This window comes from Molossus molossus, unplaced genomic scaffold (genome assembly GCF_014108415.1).
Source record: "Molossus molossus isolate mMolMol1 unplaced genomic scaffold, mMolMol1.p scaffold_m16_p_24, whole genome shotgun sequence".
Classification (NCBI taxonomy): Eukaryota; Metazoa; Chordata; class Mammalia; order Chiroptera; family Molossidae; genus Molossus; species Molossus molossus.
The window spans coordinates 3,012,041-3,035,225 of NW_023425360.1; the positions used below are offsets into that span (position 1 = coordinate 3,012,041).

Genomic DNA, 23,185 nt, shown 5'->3' on the forward strand with positions numbered 1-23,185 from the left:
AATTATGAAGTCTACATAGTAACATGGAAAATTACTTACAAAGTTAATAATAATAATAATAATAATAATAATACAAAGTGTTGTCATGTCAGACTATGATTATAACAAAGTAAAACTAAGTCTGCATTTGAGCCAAGATGAAAGAAAGAGAAAAAATAATTATACAGGGTGCTGGGATTACTGGTGGGTTATTTTTTCAAATTTTTGTGTGTAGACTGTTTTTATAATTTTAAAAAGGGAAGATAAAGAGAAAACAAAACAAAACACTTAGAACTACAGGGAAGCAGGTGGCACAGCAGAGGTATACCTGTTACCACCCCACGGGATCAACAGCTTTGCAGGTTTGGTTTCTCCCCCCTTCCCAACCTCCAACCAACAAAACACATCTGCCTGCTGAAGAGTTCACAGGAAATAAAAAACACCTACCATGGGAAAGCTATCTAACCATGGTGGATAATAATAAAGTGAATTATCTATACTAAATATGGGTTGGCAGAGCATCTTACTAAAGTATAGTTTCTGGACAAATGCGTGTGCCATGGAACAGGAAGTATTAGAGCCCATAGCCAAGGGGAAGATACTGGAAATTAGTGAAGGCACTTGGCATCCCAATACCAAGGAAATACCTGTGTGCTATTTGCTTTAAAAGTGTGTCCCACCCCACCCTACCCCACTTTTTTTTTTTTTTTTACTGTCTAGGAAAAAGAAGATTGAGGAAGAAGGCAGAATAAATTGGCCTCTTTAAGGAGCTGGGGAAAGCATGTGGGGAGGAGGGGTAGTGGGCGGGATATTCCGGGAAATAGTGGGGAGCCTCCTATTGTCTACTTCTTGAAGAGGAGAAGTATTACATCAGAAGAAAACAATGTTCTCCACACAGAGAAAGCTGGGGGACTGGCTCAGAACAGTCAGAAATAAAGTAAGGTGTATTTTGCTAGGAAAATCAGAGCTAGTAAATGGTATGGCTGCTCACGGTCAGCAGCAGGAAAAAGATATATAATCTCTGGATATTAAATACCAAAGCTGACACTTTTATTTTATTTATTTATTTTTTTAAACCCTCACCTGAGGATACTTTTCCATTTATCTTCAGATAGAATGGGAAGGAGGGAGGAAGGGAAGGAAGGAGGGAGAAAGAACGGGGAAAAGAGAGAGAGAAAGAGAGAGAGAGAGAGAGAAACATTGATGTGAGAGAGACACACTGATTGGTTGCCTCCTGCATGACACCTAACCCCGACCAGGGCCAAGACCAAACTGCAACCAATGTCTGTGCCCTTGACTGGAATTGAATCCATGACTCTTTGGTCCTCAGGCCAATGCTCTAACCACTGAGAAAAACTGTCCAGGGCCAAAGATCCAGTCCTATTTACTGTTTTGTCCTCATAAGTAAACCCAAAACAACAGTAATCAGTAACAGTGACTACGGGACTCACAGCATACGTACTTATTTGTATTTCTCTAAACTTTGCTGTGAAGTATCACACTGTTTTTTAAGTAAAAAATGGAAATTAATCAAAACGTACCGTTATAAAAGTAAAGAAAGAAACTGTCAAGAAAAAAAATCTACCAATAAAACCCAAAAAGTCTACCGACAAAATTAGAGAAATATAAATTAAAATAATGAGAAACCACTTTTGGCTTACCAAACGGATCAAGGTTTCCAAAAACTAATACTCCTTACTGCTGGCAGCCATGTAGCAAAGTAAGCATTTTGAAGATAATATAAATTGATATAACGTATCTCAAGAGCAATTTAGCACAAAAAGTCCATCTCACATGGCCTGCTCCAGATGCTCTCCTGACCCAAAGGGCTTTTCATGTTCCAGGATTCAACCTCAGCAGAGAACTGTTGTGGTTTAAAACAGTACTATTTCTTTCTCTTTTTTTACGGAACACTTCACGAATTTGCATGTCATCCTTGCGCAGGGCCATGCTAATCTTCTCTGAATCGTTCCAATTTTAGTTAATGTGCTGCTGACGCGAGCACAAAACAGTAATATTTATTTATTATAGAACAGTTGCAAAGCACCATCTAGCACTAATTTTCTTTTTTTAATTCTCACCTGAGGATATAGTTTGGGATTTTTTGAGAGAGAGAAGCAGGGAGAGAGAGAGAGAGAAACATCAATTGGTTGCCTCCAGTACACATCCTGACCAGGAATCGAACCCACAACCTTTGGGTGTAAGAGACAACACTCAAACCAACTGAGCCACCTAGCCATTGCTCCAGCACTAATTTTATGTCAATCATGCTTCATGCCTTATCTTAGGTTGACATCCATGTTGACAGCCTTAGAGGCCTAATTTTTAAGTAAAAATTGTTTAATTAACCCCCTGCAAAAAAAACAGAGCAAGTTAGCAATGCATACATAAGGCCCAATAATTCCACTTCCATAAATTTATCCTTAGGAAACTGATATGCACATGATAAAGATAATCAAACAGGGTTATTTATAACAATATTGTTTTATAATCAGCTCAGACTGTTTCCTGAAGACACCATGATGCAGGCTTCATCACAAAAGGCCCAGACAATAGTGGGTGTACATCATCAGAAAGAACACTGGAAACCACATGAAACCTGTGATCCTGCCCTTATTCAAAACCATGCAGTGTCTGGGGCTTAATGTGCTGTGCAGTTTGGGGTCCCCACACTGTAAGAAAGACACACCAGAGCTGGAGAGGGTCTGAGAAATAACTGAGGTCATAAAGCAGATGAAGAGCTTTCCGATGAGAGCCTAAAAAAAATAGAACTCTTTTATTCTGCAGAAATGAAGATTTAGGGGATGGGGAATCTCTCTCTCGCTCCCTCCCTCTCTCCCTCCTGCTCTATCTGAGGATAAATGCAAAAATGTCCTCAGGTGAGGATAAAAAAAATAAATAAGTAAATATAAATATATATATGTGTGTGTGTGTGTGTATATATATATTTTTTTAGAGAGAGAGATAGAAACATCGAGCCCACAATCTGGACATGTGCTCTGACCAGGAACTGAACCAGGACCTCTCAGTCCATGGGACGATGCTTAATCCACTGAGCCACACTGGCCAGGCAGTATTGAAGCTTTTGAATTTCAAATAACATTAAACTTGGCCATCTGTTTTTCTTAGCGATATTAAGCTCAGCAACAGTGGATTAATAAAAGCTCAGTAACTGGACATCAAGGGGCGGAGGCACACAGAAAGCACTAAGAAAAACCTGATCTGTGTGGAGCACACTGTTTACTGAGACAAGGAAGCAAACAGCATGCACAGGTTTACACTGTGAAAGTGGAAGCAGCGTGAAGAAGGGGCACTCACTGTTCTACGAGACAATAACAGTAAGGTTCCTTGAACTTGCGACTGTTCGTTGGCTCAGGACTAGAAGAGAGAATGAGTGTGTGTGTGTTTTACAACCTGTGCGTGAACTCTTTACCATGCTCCCCACTGAACATGGCTTAAATAGTGATATAATCCAGGTTCAGTGGTCAGGGGTTTAAATATGGGTAAATGAAAGTCGCCCTCAGCTTTGCATTTTAGGAGGAGGAGGATAGCAGGGGCAAGAGAGCATAGAATGATTCAAGTGTGTGTGAGAGAGAGACAGACAGACAGAGATGGAACAGGGGGAGAGAGAGAGAGAGAGATTGCTTAGCAGAAGCTGGGACCAGAAGAAAGTGCTTGAGTTGGCTGCCAGGTAAGGGAGCTTCTTCCACCCCAGGAATGGAAGCTGGCGAGGGGAGAGACTGAGCAAGCAAGCGCTAGAGTAAGCCGCTGCTCCCGTGTCAGCAGGGGCTTCCATCTGGACTGGAACACTGATCAGGAAGAGACATTGCATCCATGGGTGCTAGAGAAGGGAGAAACTTTAGCTGGCTCAAGGGAAATAGAAAAAAGAGAGAGAGTTCCACATTCCTGGACCCAGAATGAAGCCCCCGACCGGGAAATGTAGAGCTAAAAATAAATAAGAAATTGTGAAACACAAGAACTGGCTTTCACCCCTATGCTGCCACCAATTACTGGTGTGAATATTGTGGGCAGGCCTTGGTTTCATATTGAAAATTAAACTTAAAGGATCTCTGAGTCCTTCAACAGGCTAGACTGCAATGGCCGGGCTAAATAATCTAGATGTATTGGATTTCTAGATAAAAGTAACTCCTAATGTGGACAGGCAGACTCTCTACTTTATACATATCACTGTCCTCCTGAATATGCATCTGAGGGCCTGCTTACAGATCTAAGTGACTCCAAGTCACAGGTGTTCTGAGTCTGTCAGTGGCCAATGTTTCATTTCATGAGGCACTTCATATTCTAACCATGAGCAAAAAATAGCTTAAAGCGATTCTCAACAATATATGAGAAAACAGGTGCCCTATGGATCCAGGCAAAACCACAATTAGTTTCACTTGTCTCTCCCTCTCATGCTTACTGCGCCAGAATGGTTGCTGTTCATGAAAATCTGACCACAGACACGTCCCTGTTCAAAATCCCTATGACCTTCAGGGAAGAGTTCAAGTTCTTGACCAAGCAGGGAAGAACCTGTCCCATCTGGTCTCTGCCTGCCTCTGCAGTTACTTCCCAGGGCCCCTCTCATCCACTGATGGTTCACTTCCCATCAATCTGTGAGCCTCTCCAAAGTTAGGGGCACGTCCTAACACGCCTGGCTGTCACTGCCCCCAGCCCTCCCAGGTCCACTCCTAACACCTCTCCAACCCTCGGGCTGAGGCCTCTGCCCCAGGTGCCCTTCACCTTCACCCAGAGGGAGCTTCTCTCCCCATCCAGGCCCTCCCACCCCAAATAAAAACCCCATTTCCCAAGAACAGAGAGATATTGCAAGTATTCTAACAAGACTCACAAGACTTTAGAGCTGGAGGGGACCTCAGGAGTTATCTAGTCCAGTGGCTCCCAGATGCCCGTCTTCAGACTGCTGCTGGACTATCTGCAAAAGAATCACATGTGACTGAAATACGGAGTCCCAGTGCCCAGCTTGAAAATTCTGATTCAGTAGTTCTGGGATGGATCCCTGCATTTTAAAATCATTTATTATTTATTTTTTATTGGTTTATTTTTGTTACGTTTCTCCTTTCCCTCCCCACTGACACCCTCCTCCTGATCTGCCCCCCACACTCCAATATTGTTGTCTATGTCCATTGGTTACACATACATGCATATATAAATTCTGTGGTTTATCTCTTCCTCCCCACCCCGTCCCCCTCTTCTGATTTTTCAATCTGTACTCCACACGTTTCCGGGTCCATTCTGTTCATCAGTTTGTTTTGTTCATTATATTCCACAAACAAGTGAGATCATGTGATATTTGCCTTTCTCTGTTTGGCTTGTTTCACTTAGCATAACACTCTCCAGGTCCCTCCCAGTCATCTCAAAGGATAAGAGGTCTGTCTTTCTTACAGCTGCATAGTACTCCACTGTGTAAATGTACCACAGCTTTTTTTATCCGCTCATGTACTGAAGGACACTTGAGCTGTTTCCAAATCTTAGCGATTGTAAATAGTGCTGCTATGAACATAGGGGTACATATATGTTTTCTGATTGGTGTTTCAGGCTTCTTAGGATATATTCCCAGGAGTGGGATCACTGGGTCAAATGGCTGTTCAATTTTTAATTTTTTGAGGAAACACCATATTGATTTCCATAGTGGCTGCACCAGTCTGCATTCCTACCAGCAGTGCACTAGAGTCCCCTTTTCTCCACACCCTCGCCAGCACTTGTTGTTTGATGATTTGCTGATGGCGGCCATTCTAGCAGGTGTGAGGTGACACCTCATAATCATTTTAATTTGCATCTCTCTGATGATTAGTGATGTTGAGCATTTTTTCATGTTTCTTGACCATGTGTATATCCTATTTGGAGAGGTGTCTGTTTAGGTCCTCTGACCATTTTTTAACTGGGATCCTTGCATTTTTTTAAAGCTTCCCAGTTGATCCCTGTGCACTGGTCTAGTCGGACCTCTGCATCTTACACATGGAGAACTGAAGCTCAGAAAGGGAGGGTCACCCATCAAATGTTCAATTCCTGGCAATGGGGACACAGAGGGAAGGCCCAGACCCTGTTCTCGAGTCCCTACATAAACCTACTGGAGACACCTAGCAGCCACACATCTGCGGGACCACTGAAGGCTCCCTCAGGGCACAGGTGTCTACAGGAAGGAAGGGAGCCGGCTCCTCTGCCTGCCCCATCACAAGCCACCTCACCCTCCCTGGTGCTTTTCACTCATCCCTCCTCATGGCATGATTTCCTACCTTCACGGCAGCTACTTCAGTAAAACATTCTGCCTTCTGCTATTTCATAAGCCCCTCAACCGGCACTCACTAAGCTATTCGTTAGTATTCCTGTAATTCTAGATATGGATTTCTACTCAGACAGGCATCCCAGACCGACTGTGCCTAAAACCTAACCCTTGATTTCCTCCCATCCTTCCAGTGGCTGAGGCCAAACCTTGGCATCCTCGAGTTCTTTCTCCTCGGTACCCGTCATCTGATCCACACACAAATCCTGTGAAACCACCTGCAAACTATATCCAAACCAGCCACTTCTAATGACCTCTGCCACCACCTTCTCTCCCCTGGGCCCCCGATATCCTGCCAACTCATCTCCTTGCTCCCGCCTTGGCCTCTGCTCTTCATTCTCCACAAAGCAGCCAGAGCACTGCCTTTATTATTATTATTTTTTTAAATCCTCACCCGAGGACATTTTTCCATTTTTTGTACAGGTAGACTGGGAGGGAGAGAGAAGAAGAGAGAGAGAGAGAGAAACATCGATGTGAAAGGGACACATCGAGTGGCTGCCACCTGCACGACCAACCAGGGCCAGGGACAAACTGCAACCGAAGTACATGCCCTTAGCGGGAACCGAACCCGGGTCTCTCCGGACCGCAGGCCGACGCTCTAACCGCTGAGCCAAACTGGCCAGGGCCAGAGCACTGGCTTTAAACACGCATCAGATCAGCCCCTGGCCGGTTTGGCTCAGCGGTTAGAGCATCGGCCCACAGACCAGAGTCCTGGGTTCAGTTCCCGCTAAGGGTACGTACCTCAGTTGCAGTGTGTCCCTGGCCCCAATTGGGGGCATGTGGGTAGCAACCAGTTGATGTGTCTCTCTCACATCGTTATTTCTCTCTCTCTTCCTCCTGCTCTATCTGAGGATAAATGCAAAAGTGTCCTCAGGTGAGGATAAAAAATAAAACATGCATCAGATCATGTTCTTCCTGTCCTCAAACACTTCAACACTGCACCCCATGTCACATGGAGTTAAATCCAGTCTTCACCACGGCCCACCTGTCAGGGTGATCTAACTGTCCTCTTAGATCTCAGGGGCTCACTCCTAGCCTCTCTCAGGTCTTTACTCAAATATCACTTTGTCAGGGAGGCTTCTGTGATCGCTATACATAAGATACCAATTCTCAGGCCCACCATCAACCTCTAATCCCTTTAGTCTGCCTTATTTTCCTTCACAGCACTGACCACCACCAGACCTGTTATATACAGGATGAGCAAAACTAGATTTACAGTTGTTTATATGGAAAAAGATGTGCTTAAGATGATTACAACAGCTTTAAAACTCAAAAGAATGTCACAATGGTACAGTGTACTTAGGTACAATCTTGTAAGTGCTCAAATAATACAATAATTAATAAATAATACAATCAACTGTTTTGCATGCTCACAACTGTAAGCCTACTTTTGCCCACTCCTATAATTGCTCATTTCTTCATCTGTTTAAATGTTTTGTTTTTTAACTGCTTTTTTAGAGAGCGAGAGGAGGGGAGAGATAGAAACATCAATGGGAGAGAGAGACATCCATCGGCTGCCTCCTGCACGCCCCCTACTGGGGATCGAGCCTGGAACCTGGGCATGTGCCCTGACTGGGAATTGTGCCCTGACAGGGACCTCTCAGTCCCTGGGACAACGCTCAATCCACGGAGCCACACCAGCCCGGCTCTTCATCTGTTTTTAAGCTCCAGTGTGTTTACTGGAAGGGAATCCACCATTAGAAAGGGAGAGTGATTTGACAGGCTTGTCTGTCCAGAATGAAAATTCTTCAAGGATAGTCACAGATTCCTGAGCAGATTTATTATCAGTCAAGCAGTTGGCAAATGTGCAATGTTATTTGTGTTTAGCCTTTAAAATGTTGCTATAAATAAAGAGACCTTGAGCGGTGGCAGGACCTTGCTGGAAGGGGATGACCTAAGGTAGCACTTGTCCACGAATCCTGGGCGCCTGCAGGGTAATTAAGTTAAATATTTATTGGTGAGAAGTGCCTACTGCCCAAAGTCCCCACAATAAGGTCATGTCTTGAGGATGGGATCAGTGTGACACCAGTGGAGACAGAAGGCTAGCTCTGAGAACCACAGAAGAAGAGGACACAGGGGGGTCTTGGGTCTTAAAAGAGGGAGATACAACTCTGTGGATATACAAAAACCCACTAAATTATGCACTTTAAATAAGTGAATTGTATGCCCGGTGAGTTATATCTCAATAGAGTGATTATATATATTTTTTAAATTAAAAGGAAGAAAAGGGAATAGGACTGGAAGGAGCTGGGATTACCCAGGACTGACAGCTGAGTGAGATGCTGCAAGTGGAACCTAAGTATAGGCAATAAAGTTTAAACAGAGCCAAGAACTGAGAGACAGACCGACACTCTGCAACAAACCGACACTCTGTAACTGGTGCCCCCTTTACTTTTTTTTTTTCTTTATTGATTTTTAGAGCGAGAGGAAGGGAAAGGGAGAGAGAGAGAGAAACATCGATTGGCCGCCTCCTGCACGCCCCCCACTAGGGACCGGGCCCACAACCTGGGCATGTGCCCAGACCGGGAATCGAACTGGCGACCTCTTGGTGCATGGGTCCGTGCTCAGCCACTGAGCCACACCGGCCAGGACCCCTTTACGTTTCATCACTGGCAAACAGATCTCAGAACTAACTGGGCACTGAATTTCGTTAGAGGGGAACAAGACCCAGAGACTGAGACAAAAAGGGGACACAACACCTCCTGTTCACTCAGCATCCTCGAGGAGTCCTCCCACTGAACTTTGTAAAAGCATCATCTCTTGGTGGTGGGGACTCCCAAATTGAAGCAAGATGCCGGTGGCCTCACACCTGCTGGGAACCAAGCCTCCACTCCCTGACTAAAGGTCCCCAGAGAAGAGAAAGTGGCCATTTCATGGGATCACTCCTTCCCCACCTGTGTTACCTATGTGTTTGGTGACTTCCAGTGTGCCACCAGTCTCATCCACCACAGGCAAACTACACTCCCAAAGATTCCAAAATCGAAAGGTTGGAGGGGACCCAAGGAACATGCTATTAGTCCTGGGGTGTCTTTGTGGTTCCCTTAGATGACTTCAGTTTAGGAGCTGGTGATCGGGGCCTGGTAAAGAGTTTGTCTCCCGGTTCTGTCTCTCACTCCCCTTTCTTTTTCTCTCTCTCATACCTCCACACACACATACATATAATCTTGTGCTTCTCACCCCTCTCTATCCCCATCCCTTCCCCCATGCATGCCTACCCCTCCCTCCTCCTTCTCTCTCAGGCTCCTCCTCCCCCTCCTCCCTTTCCTCTCCGTCCCCTCTCAGCTGAGATTTAGGTGGGCTCTTTCATGATGGCTGCTCAGACCCAAGGGCAGGTGGCCTTCTGCAGGAAAGCAGGGCCCCAGCCAAGGCAGCCTTTCGCCAACAACCCAGCATGGTGATGGGTGCCCACTATATGTGTCCCTAGTGACCCAAGGGGATGACAGGGAGTAACGTCCAAAGGAACATCCCTATGTGCCTCTCTACCATCAGACAAAATGAAATATTAAAGCCCTTATGTTTTTAGGACACATGGTGAAATGTTTACAGATAAAATAAAGTGATGTCTAGGATCTGCCTCAAAATAACACAGGGCAAGAGGAAGGGAGCAGGGAGGGAGTATATAAATGAAGCAGGGTTGGCCATGAAGTGATAACTGTTAATCTGGGTAAGGAGTACAAGGAGGTTTATCATAGTATTTTCTTTCCATTTGTACATTTAAGCACAAGAGGCACCAGACCCTTGTTTTGTGGACAACATGGGTCCAACTAGATAATCACCAAGGTCACACCCATTAGGATGACTATTATTATCCAAAAAAGAAGAAAGAAAACAACACTGAAACTAACAAGTGGCTATGAGGTTGTGGAGAAATTGGAATCGCTGTTCACTGCTGGTGGGAATATTGAATGGTGTAGACACTATGGAAAACAGCATGGTGATTCCTCAAAAAAATTAAACACAGAAATATCATATCATCTAGCAATTCCACTTCTGAATATAGACCCAAAAGAAGTGAAAGCAGGGTCTCAGAGGTATTTTCACACCATATTCATAGCAGCATTAGTCACAAAAGCCAAAAGGTAGAATCAAACTAACTGTCCATCAACAAATGAATGGGTAAACACATGTGCTATAAATAGACAGTGGAATATTATTCAGCCTTAAAAAAGGAATAAAGATCTCGCCCTGGCCGGTTTGGCTCGGCGGTTAGAGCGTCGGCCTGCGGTCCAGAGAGACCCGGGTTCGGTTCCTGCTAAGGGCATGTACCTTGGTTGCAGTTTGTCCCCGGCCCTGGTTGGGTGTGCAGGTGGCAACCACTTGATGTGTCCCTTTCACATCAATGTTTCTCTCTCTCTCTCTCTCTCCCTCCCTCCCTCCCTCCCTCCCTCCCACTCTATATGGAAAAACCTCCTCCAGTGAGGATTAAAAAAAAAAAAAAGATCTGACACATGCTACCTCAAGTAACACATGCTACCACATGTCCATGAGTAAACCTCAAGGACATTATGCTAAGGGAAATAAACCAGTCACAAAAGGACAAATCTTATATGATTCCACTCATATGGGGTACCTAGGGCGGTCTAATTCATGGAGACAAGAAGCATAATGGTGGTTGCCAGGGGTGGAGGAGAGAGAAGGGGGAGTTAATGTTTTGTTTTGTTTTTAAAGAATATGTTTCTATTGATTTTAGAGAAAGAAGAAGAGAGAGGGAGAGAGAGAGAAACATTGATCAGCTGCCTCCTGCTAACCCCTATTGACATGTGCCTTGACTGTGAATGGAACCAGCGACCTGTGGGATGACGTTCAACCAACTGAGCCACACGGCCAGGCCAAGGAGAATTCATGTTTAATGGGCACAGGGTTTATGTTGAGTGAGGTGAATGGTTCTGGGGGTGGACAGTGGTGTATTGGTTGTACAACAATGTGAATGTACTTAATGCCACTCAACTATACTAAAAAAAAGTTAAAATGGTCGATTTTGTTATGTATATTTTATTATAATTAAAAATAACAACTACCAAGGAATAGCAACAACAACAACAAAAATCACTTGCGTCCCAACTCTCAGCTCTTGAAGGCCAGCCCAGGTCAGCCTAGACATCATACCTCAGTCAGGTTCTCAGAACAAGGGTGTGGCGAGCGTTGCTGGGGGTGCAGAGCTGTGGAGAAAGGAATAACTTCTACCTAGGCACATGGTCTAGTGTCCAAACACCACCTAAGGATAGAAAACAAAAAGTTTTTAATAGGCCTGAAGGCAAATATGAAAGTAGGTTAATAATAAAGTGTAGTCAAAACCTGAGAAAAATCTCCGACATAAATTCAACACAGGCCCTAAATGTAGTCAAAGACAAAGCTGTTCCAGCCCCAGGTCTTCCCTCCTCCCCATCACAGTGTAGTGGTTTGGAGCGCAGACTCAACCTGGATTCAAATCCCAAATCTACTTTCTAGCCATGTGACTTCAGACAGGTTCCTTCACTGTCTATGTCTGTATAAATAGGCGTTATATTCAATAAGTTAACATTTGTAAAGCTCTTACTATAATGCCTTAAACAGAGCAAACATGGCCCTGGCCAGCTGGCTCCGTGGTTAGAGTGCCAGCCTGTGGACCGAAGAGTTGTGGGTTCAATTCCTGGTCAAGGGCATGTACCTCAGTTGTGGGTTTGATCCTAGGCTCAGTCAGGGTAGTGTGGGAGACAATCAATCGATGTGTCTCTTTCACATCAATGTTTCTCTTTCACATCCATGTTTCTCTCTCTTTCTCCTTCCCTCCCTCCCATTATATCTAAAAAGGTAAATGGAAAAGTATCCTCAGGTGAGGATTAAAAAACAACAACAAAAACATAGCAAACATGTGTTTGTTAATTATTTTGCCACCAACCTCGGTGGCCAGCAAGCGTTATCACACAGTATTTCAGAGTGTCCCAGCAGACCGCTGAATCACTAAACATCAGGCTGACTGGAAGCATGCACAAGGGACAGGGACAGGGACGAGGTAAGTGAGGGCCGATGACTCTTCCCCACAGCTCACTCTCCAGTGCTCAGAGGCCTGCTGGAGCAGAGAAAGCACAGGGTCAAGGAGTGGGCATGGGGCCAATGGGCAGGTAAGTGGGGGAAAGTCACAGGTAGGGAGAGGGAGGGAAGGGACAGCACTGAGCAGGGGAGTCAAAAGAGAGAAGACAAGGAAAAGGCTGGCAGGACTCATTTTTAAAACTAGGTGGTCCTCTGCATCCTGGCCGGGTAGCTAGTTGGTTAGAGCATCGTCCCAATCCATCAAGGTTGAGGGTTCGATCCCCAGACAAGGCACATACAAGAATCAACCAATGAATGCACAAATAAATGGAACAATAAATCGATGTTTCTGTCTCTTTCTAAAATCAATAAAAAAAATTTTTTTTGAAACGAGGTGGTCCTCAACTGTAGTGGAGCATCAGAATCACCTTGGACACTTTGGAAACTACAAAAGCTTGGCCACAGCCCCGAGATTCTGATTTAATCTGTCAGTGTGGGGAGCCTGGTTAACAGTCCACCATGTACACATACTCACAAATGACAGAATAAAAAGCCTCATTTCTAATTCTGCTCACTCTCACTCTAATCCTACATTCCTCGCAGAACTTCGTTTCTGTCTTAACTTTGACAGAGCAGAATTTAGTTTGAATTCTAAATAAAGATACAAATACTAATGGAAGAATCTAGAGGGGAAGGGACAAAAACTATTCCAATTCTACAGAAGGGAAATTTTTTTTTAAATGTTTTTTTTCTCCTTTTTTTTATTTTGACTTCCACATTTCAAAATATAAACTAACAAGCAGTCACTGTGCTGTTCAAATGAGGACACAAATCAGAGACCAAGGGCCGCCGCAGAGGTATCTCATATCTAACGTCCTAAGTGAGTTAGTTCCAAGCCTCTCCAATGAGCGAGTGAGCTTAGTGATTTATTCCAGGTTAACCTTGGCAGGGCGGCCACTGGATTCGGCCGGGTTATTCGGACCATCTTTCGGACAGGCCAGACAGGCTCCTAGCCTGAGTTACAGTCTGAGACGCAGGCCCGGTACAGGATGACCACACGCTCATCACCAGACCCATGATCCTAGAGAATCCTTCCTTCCTTTTTTCCTACTTATAACCCCACCTGAAGCCACAGACAATACTTTAAGCTCCACCAGGTTGGGAGCACTGGAAACCGCTGTGAAGGCAGCCACACAGCAGTTTGGGAGCATCTCGCCTCCACAAAGTCTCGCTGATGCCTTCTGCCCCACTCCATGGTTCCATTCCTGTGCTTGTTACCTTTCCTCGCCACCACCAGTCTCATCCTAAGACCAATCTTCCCCAAACGCCACTTTCATCACGTCACTCCCTCTGCTCGCAAACCTGTGAAAGTTTCCCGCAGCCGACCATGCCAGCTCCAGCCCCCAGGACAGGCTTTCGAGAACCTCTGTAATCTAGCCTAGACCATTCGCTCCCCTTTTACCGTCTATCACTAGGTATAAAATTATGAGGGGTTTGTTTTATTCTTCAGTGCTCCAAAAATTCCCAAACTGAGCATATAAAAACTATCTCCGCCAGCCAGTGTGGCTCAGTGGACTGAGCATCATCGGAGAGGTCTGGGTTCAATTCCCAGTTAGGGCACAGGCCCTGGTTGCGGGCTGGATCCCCAGAAGGGAGCTTGCAGGGGGCAGCCGATGGATGTAGCTCTCTCACATTGATGTTTCTCTCTCTAAAAAAAAAACAACAAAATCATATACTTTAAAAAAAATTTTAAAAAAAAAGAAAACAAAAACAATCTACCCAATCCTTTAACACTCAGCTCAAATCCCCCTCTGTCTCCAAGCCCCCTGTCCCAGTGCTATGCCCTATGCCCCCCGCCCAAGGAACACCAGGGTGGCCCAGAGTCAGCAATGAGGCAGGCTCGGCAGCACCCACCGGGACAAATGATGTGCACAGGACTTTCTCTTGCTGCCCTCCCTTCTGCCTTCTCTTCTGCCCAGCAGGAGTGTCCCTTCAGACTCTGGCCCCACGTGCCTGCCTGGGTCCCAGCCTTTCTCTCTGTTGACTTAATTAATTCCTGGTAATTAAAGCTACTGTTTGGTGATGAAATGCTAAGAGTCTGACCTCTCCCAGGGGGTGTAAATATTTTAAAAGGGGACTCTAAGTGGAAATGCAAAAGCCTTAGACTCAGGAATGGAGCTACAATGGTGGTATGATAGGCCCTGGGGTTCACATTTGTGGACAGGTGGCTATACCTTCTCCTAAAGGGTACAGGTGTTCAGAGGAGCAGTGTCAAAGGGAGACAAGTAAGGGATGATGAGATTACATGGTTGCCACTACCTCCCAAATGGCCACTCGATCCATTCTGAGTACCAGAGAATGTTCCCCAGAGGTAACCCCAGCCATCTCAGGGGGTGACCTGTGTGAAAGTAACCACCACCTTCAGAAAGAAAAGCCCCCTTAAGACCCTTCTGGTCTGGAAGCAAAGTGTTCTCTAATTGCTTTCTGTAGGAGAAACCCTTAAGGGCAAATTTTATCTTACATGATTACTTTATGTTCCACAGGTACCCTGTGGGAGGGGAGGGCCCAGGATGGACCTTTCATAAGCAACTGTGGATTATTGATCAGTGACAGCCCAGTTGCTAAAAGGCTCCAGAGAATCTTAAATACAAGTAAACATTCTAATTAAAAATAACAGTATTGCCCTGGCCGGTTTGGCTCAGCATTTAGAGTGTCGGCCTGAGGACCAAAGAGTCACGGGTTCGAATGTGGTCCAGGACACATACCTCAGTTGCAGTTCGGTCCTGGGTCCTGGTTGGGGTCATGTGGAGGCAACCAGTCGATGTGTCTCTCTCTCATCAATATTTCTCCCTCCCTCCCTCCCTCCCATTCTATTTGAAGATAAATGTAAAAATATCCTCAGGTGAGGATTTTAAAAAATAAATAAATAAATAAAAATAACAGTAGTGTTAATCACACATCTAATATTTTTAAGTGCCAGAAGATATTTTTAAGTATAGCCTTACTAAAGTTTCAGACAGCATGGCAGTTTTTACCACCTCAGCCAGTTCAGGTCAGGTCTGGAGAGTCTGTCTAACAAGGCAAAGTCGGAGAACAACCCTTGCCCACACAGAACAGAGCCTTGGCTGGACCAAACCCCAGACGAATCTGAACAGCTGCTTGGTGCCCACCCCTGGGCTCCCTTCTCTGAAAATTCCAAAGCTCTGCCGCAGTCAGATGGTCTGTGAGCCCTGGAATAGCCTGGAGAAGCCCGCCCTGGGTCTCACTCTGCTCTTCAGCCTGCTAAAAGAACAATGTCAACTTCAGGAACAGAACTGGCAGAAAACAGAATGCTGTCAACAGCAGCTCACCTGGGCAGCAAAAGGAGAGCAAGTCACTCCACTGGTCCACATTCAGTTCCAGTTTGCCAAGGGCAAGGTGGTAAAATGTCCTATACCCAAAGACTGGGTAGATAGATTTAAGGAAGAAATGGCCTTCCACCTCACCCCCAAGAAAGGCTGAGACCCAGAAAGGAAGAAATTCCAGGAATGTGAGGTTTACACACAAGAACCCCATCTCTTTAGAGTCCAGTGGTCCCCAAGTTGTAACACCAAGACGCTTAGCATCTTCCATGTTGATGTGCAGACTGAGCCCTGGACCACGCCCAAAAGGAGTGATTTCTTTAAAAGCACTCTTACAGAAAACACCCAACAAATAAAGCTAGAAGCCAAGTCATTCAGATGATGAATTTAACTGTTCAACTGCCGAGCGAAAATAAAAAAGCAGCCAAGTCAGACTCTACTCATCAGCTCCTCCCAGATGGGTGCAGCCCTGTTCTCTGAATTCAGGGCCTACCTACCACAGTCAGAAGTCCTAGCCTAATTCACCTGCCTGAAGAGCTGTGTCTACTGCATATCTAATAAAGGCATCTTCTTTGAGATGGGACCAAGTTGGGGTGGCCAGTTGCAACAGCACATAGCTTCTTTTTTTTTTAACCCTCACCTGAGGACATTTTCCCATTTATCTTCAGATAGAGTGGGAGGGGGAGAGAGGGAGAGAAAGGGGGAGAGAGAGAGAACATCTACGTGATAGGGACACATCGACTGGCTGCCTCCGAAACGACCCCAACCAGGACCGGGGACAAACCGAAGCAGAGGTACATGCTCTTGGCCAAAATCGAACCCACAACTCATTGGTCCGCGGGCCAATGCTCTACTGCTGAGCCAAACCAGCCAGGGCAGCACATATCTTCTACAGGAATATGGTTCTGGGCCGTCTGAGTTTTGCTTTAGGGTATTTAATGTTTGACTCTAAAATAAAAATAGAGCCCTGGCCAGTTTGGCTCAGCGGTTAGAGCGTCAGCCTGCAGTTCAGAGAGACCCGGGTTCGGGTCCCACTAAGGGCGGTACCTCAGTTGCAGTTTGTTCCCAGCCCTGGTTGGTCATGTGGGTGGCAGCCACTCGATGTGTCCCTTTCACGTTGTTGTTTCTCTCTCTCTCTTCCTCTCTCTCCCTCCCACTCTATCTGAACAGAAAAATGGAAAAATGTCCTCGAGTAAGGACAAAAAAATAAATAAATAAAATAAAAATAGAGCCCAGCCGGTGTGACTCAGTGGTTGAGTGTCGACCCACGAACCAAGAGGTCGCTGGTTCGATTCCCGGTCAGGGCACATGCCCAGGTTGTGGGCCCCATCCCCAGTGAGGGGCATGCAGGAGGCGATCAGTCGATGTTCTCTCTCATTGATGTTTCTATCTCTCTCTCCCTCTCCCTTCCTCCCTCTCTAAAATCAATAAAGAAAAACAAATGTTTTAATAAAATAAGTAAATAAATAAAATACAAATAGATTTACTGGTTGTTAGTTTTTGTAAAGATGATATATAAGCCTATATAAAATTCATATGATAGGAGAAAAACATAAAGAAATAAGTAAAAACCACCCAAATCCCATTACTCAGAGGTAAGGAATCTTACAGTAAACTCTGTTCTGCAGAGAGGAAGTGAGCTATTCTGAGTTAAACCTGGGGTGTAGGTCTGTGGCTTTATTTTTGTAAAAGACTCTTAATGCCACCTCTGGACTACTCAGAAAATTTTCTAAGGGCTCCAATAATTCTGAAGCTCTCACAAGCAGACATGACAATGTCATACTGACCCCTGCCCCACACACATACTGACTGGAGGCCAGGAGTTCATCTGTTCAGCAGACTCCTTTTTCACTCAACATTGTGGCAGTCTTTCCACAACAGTCTCATATATAGACTTCATTATCCTTTTCAACTCCTGGAGTGTGTTAATGAGATGAAGGGGGCCACCATTACCTCCTGATCTGACACCTTCAAAATCTGAAATGGAGAAGATAAATGATTTCCCAAAAGTCACACAGTGAATGAGGACAGCCCATAGTGCTAAGAGGTTTGAAAAATGACTGTGGTGATACCAAACTTGAAAGGTGTTCATTAACTTTTCTTTCAGTCATAGAAAGGATCAGCTATGTCATTTCGACACACACATACACACTTCCCACTGTCAAATGAAAACGAATGGTTGGCTGAAGCAATACTCTGATCCCCTGAAAACACTTCTCAAAAGTAATTAGCTAATGGTATCACACCCTACACTCCTAGAGAGTGAAGGGGAGAACACTGGCCCAGATACCCACAAATGGAAACACAGAGATTTGGGGTGTACACTATTGTTCCACCTCATAGATGTCAACACTTATAACTCTCTCCTATTAAGGATGTACCTATTCTTGTAGAAAAAGAAAAAGTTGAAACAAACTTATACATAAAAATAGAGCTGGAGCCCTGGCCAGTTTGGCTCAGTGGTTAGAGCATCGGCCTGCAGACCAGAGAGTCCCGGGTTCGGTTCCCACTAAGGGCACGTACCTCAGGTGCAGTTTGTCCCTGGCCCTGGTTGGGTCGTGTGGGTGGCAACTAGTCGATGTGTCTCTCTCATATCAATGTTTCTCTCTCTCTGTCTTCCTCCCTTCCTCCTTCCTGCTCCATCTGAAGATAAATGCAAAAATGTCCTCGGGTGAGGATAAAAAAAAAAAAAAATAGAGCTGGAGGGAAAGGTCTAATACAAACACTAAATATTCAAATGTTGTCAGTAGCTCCAGGTCCAGTTAGTTCTATTTCCTTTGTATACCCATCTGCAATTCCTAAGTGTTCTACATGAATATTCCCGGGTAATTCATTTTAGAGCTTTAAAATAAAAGTAATTAATCCACAGTCCAGGTTGGTCTATTTGGATTTCATTTTTCACTGTAGAAAAATAAAGACAGAAAATTCCAGAGGGTCCCCAACTCTTTTCAGTGTCGCAGAAGCAGAAAGAAGGTAAGAGACTCACACCTCGTGAGGACTGCAATCCAATGGAAAGCTCGCTGCCACCAGGATGAGTGGAGGGCAGGAACTGCTACTTTCTTTTCTGTCTCCAGTGTGTGTGGAAGATGAAGGTTCTAAATCAGTCTCTCCTTCAAGTGCAATCAAATGCTCCCCACCCCCTCCATGAGTTCACAGATCTCTGCTTCCAGAACAATTTTCAATGCATCTGTCACAACCCCATGTCCCCAGCTAAATTACCCATGCCACTTAGAATACACAAACCTCACTTGGGGTGGTGAACACACAATACAATATACAGATGATGCACTATATCATTGTACACCTGAAAACCATACAATTTTATTAACCAATGTCACCCCAATTACATTCAATAAAATAAATAAGTAAATAAATATCTACAAACCTCCTCTGGGAACCCAATGCAAGGGCACCCGTTTTTCCAATTTTATTTCCAAAAAAGTTAGTCTTCCTTAAGTTTCATAAACATAGCATCCCACCCAACCGATACAGAATCATTCATTCTACCAATTAATAAACATTGTTGACTACAGTATACAGAGCTTGAGAGAAAACTATGTTAACAGAAAGGGTTAGTTTTCATGGAGCCTGAGAAAAACAAACAGGAATTGAGGAGCAAGAGTTAGCATGTCCCAGCCCTGGTCTGAAATGGGTGGGGGTGGGGAGGCAATGTCCAGAGGACAAAAACATCTGTCATTCTGCAGTTTCATTTCTCATGGCCAGTTAATACCCTGAGTTTATGCATCAGTTTCTTCCAAGTTTGATTAGTAAGTCAGTCTCCCAGGACCCAATCAGCTCTGAATGCCCTACAAAAACTAAATTTGGGTCCACAAAACTGAGACCCAGACCCTGACACATAGTGATCCCACCAATATAAAGCCACTTCCAGTATGACATTTGTCTCTACTCTTTAACTGCAACACCCATCACTGTAAGTATCTGGTGTGTCTAATACTCCCTGATAACTCCCCATGGTTTACAGAATAAAATCCAAACTTTTCTTGCATTCGTCTTCAGATAGAGCAGGAGGGAAAGAGGGAGAAAGAGAGAGAAACATCGATGTGAGAGAGACACATTGAGTGGTTGCCACCCACACGACCCCAGTTGGGGTCAGGGACAAACTGCAACCAAAGTACGTGCCCTTAGTAGGAACCGAACCCGGGACTCTCTAGTCCACGGCTGACACTCTAACTGTTGAGCCAAATCGGCCAGGGCTAAAATCCAAACTCCTTGACCTGCCTTTCACAGCTTTCCAGCCTCGTCGCCAGGCAAACCAGGCCTCTCATGACGCCATGTTTTTACACATGGTTCTCTCTACCTAGAATGCCCTTTTTTCGATCTTGCCTGTAAAATTCCTATTCTTCCTCCAAAGCCAGTTCTAAAGTCACCTCCTCCCTGAAGCCTTCCCTACTTCCCTAGGCCTTTAGTTCTCACTACTCCCAACAGGTCTCTAATTACAGGTGCATTAGAGAATGTAAGTACATTGTAGTCCATCTTTTTAAATATCTGACCTCCCCTGGATACCCTGTGCTTTTTCAGGCAATGAAGTCACTTTGTATCCATAAGTCCTAGCACAGTGTCACCAATGAAATGGGAGATCAATGTTGAATGATTGATCACATGGAACATGGCATTAAGTTATTTAAAGAAAAAGGAAGGAACAAAAGTCTTATAAAATTCAAAAATTTAATTATCTACATACGGAATATCATTTAAAATGACCAAAATATGCTGAGAGGCAGCATGGATGTTTAAAATGTTTAAATAATAATAGCAACTAATATTTGAGCTAAGCATTACAGTGTTTACATAGCTTACTTAATGTGATCCGCATGACAACCTTGTGAGGTAGCTCCTTTTTATCTTTAGGCAATCTGGGAAAAGCATGAACTTTTCCCAAAAAGGAAACTGAGGCACAGAGAGGTTAAATAACTCAAGATCATTCAGTTAGCAAGCTGAAGAAGCAAGATGCCAATTTGAGTAATCTAGCTCCAGAGCTCACTGGGCTCTGGACTCAAGCAGACCTGGGTTTGAATGCAGATTGTGTTACAAAGGTGGCTTTAGATAAGTTGTCTGTCCCCTCTGGGCTTGTTTTCTATCCCCTCTGGGTTTGTATCTGTCAAGGGACAAGACAACCCCTTCCTCTTAGGGTGTAGAGATGATTAGATTAAATATGATAATGTATTCAAAAGTCTCTAAAATTGATTGACCCACCTAGCATGTGCTCCATAAATGCTAATTCATGTTCCCTTTCCTTCCTAAAAACGGGCAAAACAGACTCACTGAGGAAAAGGATCTCCCAGAGAGTGCTTGAGACTTTTCCAAGTCGGCCACTCAACATCACATCGAAAGCCTTGCCTTACATGCTTATCTCAAAGTGCATTCCCCATACAGATGCCAGAGATCTTTTAAAATGTAAATGTCATGTCACATACTTAAAACCCTTCAAAGGTTCCTAATAACACTGGGGATACAATCCAAACTAAGGCCTGTCCCTAGGCCCCCTGTGACCCGACCCACCTCTCCACAGATTTATCTCCCCTCTCCCTTTCCCCCTCCAGTCACACAGGCCTCTTTCACTTCCTCCAACTTGCCAAGCTCTGTGCTGCTCCACACATGGTTAACTCCTAAAACCTCCTTCGGGTCTCAGCCTAAACGTCACTTCCTTCCCTGAGCCCCCAACCCAAATCAAGGCCCATTACACTTTCTCACCACCCTCTTCATCTTTCCTTCCTGGACACATCACATTTTGAAATGATTAGTTTGCCCCTTCCTTCAAAGTTTTATTCAAAAGGCACCTTCTTGGGAGGCCTTCCCAGGCAACTCAAATGTAAATTCAACCCCCAACAGATATCTCATATCCTCCTTCCCTATTTTCTTTTTCTCCTTAGCACTTTGTAACAGACTACATATTTCATTACACATTTTACCATATTGTCTTTCCCCTTATGAAAATGAAAGTTCCACCAGGGAGGTTATTTTTGCTTGCTTTCTTCACAGCATCTAAAACAATGCCTGGCGCAGGCTTCTTAATAAATACGTATTGTTGAATGTAATTTCAAGATTACTTATTACCGAGCCTCCCCTCTAGACTAGGAGCTCAAGCTAAAACACGCCTTTCTGGTTTACCGCAGTATTCCCAACACCGAGACCAGCGCCTGGCACATAATAAGTGCTCAGTAAAAACGGACTCAATGAATCAAAGCCACGGCCAACTGGAAAAATTGGAAAAGGGTCCAAATATGTGTTCACGCACCGTACTTCCTCTTTCACTGTGTAATGAATCTTCGAGTTTGAGGAAACAGACCCCTGAGACCCTACCAAGCACCTCCCAGGCCAAGCATCTGTCTGTCCACATCCTGTATGCTCACCCACACTGTACACACCAGCAGCTGCTCGGTACAGGTCCTGTGTGAACACAGAGCTGAGTGGGCCAGTCCTCGGCCAAGCACCATCTTGCCCCGAGTCCCACTCTCCTGCCGTGCGTCCTATGCTAGGAGTCCTGGGTGCCAAACATGCTTCCCTGGATGCGCCTGTGGGATTCTCGCAATCCAGGACTTTTAATGCCACCTCTGGCCTACTCCAAAAATAAAAATAAGAAGTAAAAAAATTCCTGGGCAGCTCCCACGAGCCCGGGGTTCCCAGAAACAGGCATACCTAAGGTCGGACGGACCCCTCCCCCGCGCGCGCGCTGACCCACGGCCAGGAGGCCATCTGTCCGGCAGACACTCCTCTGTCCTCCCTCGGGTCACATTGAGCTTCCCCCCAGGTTGGCAGGAAGAGCCTCTGCAGAGGGACGAGTTCCACCCCGACCAACAGGCCTGGTCCCCCTGCGGACCCCCGGCCCCGGGGCAGGGGTACCTGTCCGCTCGCGAGGAATCCTCCCCCGGGTCAGAACTTGGGCGGAGGGGGGGAGGGACCGAGGGGCGCCCGAAAGGGTCGCTCCGCCAGTGTCTGCCTCCTGACGGCACCAGCTCCTCGGGCGGCGGGGACGGCGGGCTGACAGGGCGTCCCAGCGGGGAAAGTGCCCCGTTAACGGTGCCCGGACGGGGGCCACGGGCTGTCGCCGAGGCGGCCCGTGTCCCGCGCGGGGCGGACAGCAGCGGGCCCGGCCGGGCGGCGGCGGGGCGCGGGGCGGGGTGGGGAGGCGGCCGGGCCCGCCGGGCGGCGGTCGGGGAAGCGGCTCCGCCTGGGGCGGCGGGCAGGGTCCGCCAGGCTGCAGGGCCGGGCCGCGGCGCGGGCGCGCGCTCGCCCCGACCCGGCTCAGCCGCGACCCGCGCTCGGGCGGCCTCGGCGGCGGCCCCGGACCCGGCCCCGCCCGCCCCGGCCCGCGGGGGGCGCTTACCTGGCGGCGGCGGCGGCGGCAGGCCCCGGGCTCGGCCGCGCGCGTCCCCGGCGCCGGCTGCGGGAGCCACAACATGGCGACGGCGGTGGCGGGCGGGGCTGCGGCTCCGGGGGCGGAGCGGGGGCGGGAGCCCGGCTGGCGGCGGGACCCGGCTGGGGCCGCGGGCGGGGCGGCGGGCGGAAGGCGACTCGGACCTGGGCACCGGCCCAGGGC

The 23,185-nt window shown here is 46.2% G+C and overlaps 1 protein-coding gene and 1 non-coding gene across 3 annotated transcripts in view; both read right to left on the reverse strand.

Moving 5' to 3' along the window:
* ZNF592 (zinc finger protein 592) overlaps positions 1-23,001 on the reverse strand; it is a 44,303-nt gene extending 21,302 nt beyond the window's left edge. The window contains exons 1-3 of one of the 2 annotated variants that reach the window (XM_036277897.1): positions 22,973-23,001; positions 11,384-11,492; positions 4,826-4,909 (exon numbers count right to left, since the gene is read on the reverse strand). The gene's annotated coding sequence lies outside the window, so the exon portion shown is untranslated. Of the gene's footprint in view, positions 1-2,668; positions 2,735-4,825; positions 4,910-11,383; positions 11,493-22,972 lie in introns of those variants that run through there. The other variant, XM_036277898.1, reaches the window with a different exon arrangement.
* LOC118641041 lies at positions 1,879-1,984 on the reverse strand. Its single transcript, XR_004961509.1, has one exon. It is a non-coding gene; the product is annotated as a U6 spliceosomal RNA (small nuclear RNA).
* Positions 23,002-23,185: the final 184 nt, after the last annotated feature.